Raw genomic sequence first — 3,688 nt, 5'->3', positions numbered from 1 at the left:
CGTGCCGGCGAGCGTCGGGCACACGCCGTTCCCCTGTCGGGGGGGGAAGACGACAGAGGAGGGGGGGCCAGGCGGGCTGGGCCGCCTCCTGGCTGGGCCGGCCTGCTGCTGCTGGGCTGCGCAGGGGAGGGGAGGCCCAGGTAAGCCCCTCCTTCTTTTATTTTTGTTTTCTAATTTTTCTGACATTTGTTTTGATTTAATAAATATATTAAATCATTTAATTTCCTTATGCCAATTTTTGCAGGAGCTAGATATATTATTCCAGAGCTCTTTTATAATTGGCATAATTTTTGGACCATATTTCATATATATAGAAATATTTTTCCAATGCGAATATTTATCGAATTAATCCAAATGGCCAAAATAAATATCCATGAGCTCCTAAAAATATTGTTTTGATTTTTATCTCTGTCCAATATTTTCAGAGGGCAACATGAGCATTTTCTTGGACCCTTTTGGAGAAATTTTTATTTGGGTCATTTTCAAAAATGATTCTGAGGGTTTCCACCAATCCTCATTTCAAATTAAATGAAATTTAAATATGATGCACAAATAGCTAGCTAGTCTAAGTCATACCAGACTAGGGATGTGACATTTAGTCAGGATAAGTGTACTAGATGTTCCCCTTCAAAATGGCCAAGTGTTGGCGCCCTTCCCGCTCATTATTTGGGAAGAGGCCCAGGGCCTCCCTCTATAAATAGGACTAGCCACCCACAGGGTAGAGGCACCTAGAGATTGGATCAAGAGAACAGATCGTCCAGAGAGAGAGAGAGAGAGAAGCGACTGAACTCACCCTAGCAGTTCATCGCACCAGCTCAAGAACAGCCCCTCACGAGGCTGTTCTTCCCTTGTATTGTTCATCATCAGCCCCCGAGGCAATCCACCACACCACACACTAGAGTAGGGTATTACACCACAATGGTGGCCTGAACCAGTATAAATCTCGTGTCCCTTGTGTGTTCTTCTTTCTAGCTTAGATCCTTGTGAGACTTCGACGCGTGAGCTGGTAGGGGAAAGATCTTCGTGCGCACCCAGTGTTCGAACCTCAAGGGTCTCCCGGAACCCGAAATCCGAAATTTGGCACGCCTGGTAGGGGTGCGCCAGAATCTCTCTTCCTCTAGTCGCGTGTGATCTCCCGCCGTGTCCATGGCTGACGCTTGTCGAGCTCGCGCCGAGCGTCGGGCTGCTCTCGCCACCCGCCCGTCGGCGGTCTCCCCCATCGTTATCCGTCGCCTGCCGCCACCGGCCCGACGGGGAACGAGCAGCAGGCCTCGTCCCTGCATCCTTCGGTGCGGCGTGATGGCCGCACCGCCACCCCATCGCTGACTCTAGCCGGTTCATCGTCCCACGCCCGTCGCGGCCCCACGGACGCGCACGCCGCGCTGCTCCTGGCGCGTGAGCTCCTGCACTACCATCCCGTCGACGACCTCTACGAGGACTGGCTCGCCCGCATCACCGAGCTCGTCAGCGCCGCAGGGGGCTCCCTCATCCCGTCCCTCTCACTACCTCGCCCTCCATCCTGCGCAGGAGGTGAGGAGCAGGAGGTGCCTTTGTCACATCCCTAGTTCTGGCCTACTCTGGGTTAGCTAGTCTTGTGTTGCATCATGTTTAAATTTCTCTTAAATTTGAAATGGGATTGTTTCAAACCCTAGCATCAAAGGAATTCAAACAGGTTCAACTAAAAAAATATATATACTCAGGATCCCAAATGGCCCTAAAAAATGTTCATCATTTTTGGTAAGTGCTGGAAAGAGTAACCAAGGACGATGCACATTTTTCCATGGCATTTTGGATTTTGAATTAATTCAAACATATTTGAATTGGAGCTATTTAAATGCTATATATATTTTAGATGCTCCAAAAATGTTGGAAATTTTTAGGGGTCACTGGAATAATTCAGACGACACCCATAATTATTTCCAGGATTTTATGAAATGGTTTAGTATTTATTTTAAACCAGAACATAAAAACAGGAAATAGAAAAAGGAAACAAAAAGGGGAAAAGCCTTACCTGGGCTTTCTTACCTGGTGCTCCTGTAGCCCCACACTGTGCATAGCCGGCCCAGCCCAGCTCGACCTCCCCTGTCGTCTTCCTCCTTTTGCCAGGAGAACGAAGGGCGCGTGCCCGGCGCGCGCGACCACACGCCGGCCACTTCCTGCTTACCTGCTCGCCGCTGGAGGCACCCGAGGACGCCACGCACCCCCCCGGGCCCTCTCACTTCTTCCCCCGTGCTCATCCCCTCCCCTGTTCCTCTCACGCGCACCCACTAGAGCGCAGCCGCGGCCGCCGATCGCCGTCCGCACGCTCACTGCCGTTGCTGTGCCCCCTCGACCCCCCGAGGCCCGCGTCAACGTCTTCTTCCTCTTCACCGAGCTGCACGAGCCCGGACGCCCTGTGGAGCCGTCTTCGCCCTCGTCTTCCTCCTCGGGCACCCGAGATTGCCGTCGTGGTTTTGTCGCCTCCGAGCCGTCCCCAAGCACGCTGACCTGCTCAACGACCTCCCGGTGAGCTCCGCTGCATTTCCCCTCTCTTTCCTGCATCTTTCCCGTCCTCTAGCCGTCACGTTCATGGAGACCGAGAACCACCGCCGCCCGAGCTTGTCGCCGGCGTAGCTCTGCTGACCATTTGGTCACGCCAGTGCGTCCAAACGCTTCACAGCAACACGTAGAGTCTCGCGGGAGCTTTAGTTCGACCTTTTGCACACCGTAGCCCCGACCCCGAGCTCGCTCGAGCTCCGGCCACCGCCGATTTGGTCGCCACCGTCGATCCCGACCACCGCAGCTCCTACCACCGCCACCAACGGATGCGCCTCACTCCCAGGAACCCGTAGGTGCAACCCGCGCATCGAATGGTGCCCTGTAGAGCATTTCCGAGCCGCCCCGCCGTCTCTGTCGTCGCCGGCGGCTAAACGCCGGCGGGCTGACCGTATTGACCGGCGAGGTTTGACCCCGGCTGACCAGAGGTTTGACCCCTCTCTCTCACTGACATGCGGGCCCCGCCCGGCTAACTAAGTTAGTTAGGGCTAATCCTATTTAGGTTAGTTAGGTTAGTTACTGACCAGTGGTCCCAGGCCCTAATTAACCTAGGTTAGTGCTAATGTAACACTAACTAACTCTGTTAAGTTAGTTATGACACTGACACGCGGGACCCACAGGTCAGGTTTGACCTGGGCCGCCCCGTTGACCTGCTGACATCATCATGACGTAGTGCTGACGCAATAAACCCCTTTTCTGGATTATTTCTATTTTAGAAATATCTGAAAATTCTAGAAAATATCCTAAACTTCTAAAATTGATATAAAATCAACCATAGCTCCAAATCAAACAAATTATATATGAAAAATGATCCGAAAAATCCAACCTGTCCATCTGTACCATTTTCATGCATGTTAGAACAACTTTTGTTCACTGTTTAGGTCAAATCAATTAAATGGCATTTGAATAATCACATATGGAGTTTGAATTTGAATCTTGTATTCAAACCAACTTCATTTAATCTGTTGCTAGTTGCATTAGCTCAAATCATAGCATATTGCCATGTCATGATCATGCATCAAATTGTGCATTTCATTGATTGTGTTCTTCCTTGTATGCCGGTGTTTGTCCCCTCTCGATAGACGTGGTTCTGACGATGTGATCGATGACACTGATGAAGAACTATACTATCTTCAGAAGTGTCAGGCAAGCA

This window comes from Triticum dicoccoides, chromosome 7B (assembly GCF_002162155.2).
Source record: "Triticum dicoccoides isolate Atlit2015 ecotype Zavitan chromosome 7B, WEW_v2.0, whole genome shotgun sequence".
Taxonomy (NCBI): domain Eukaryota; kingdom Viridiplantae; phylum Streptophyta; class Magnoliopsida; order Poales; family Poaceae; genus Triticum; species Triticum dicoccoides.
The sequence above is the reverse complement of the archived record's forward strand: the minus strand, read 5'-3'. Positions refer to the sequence as shown.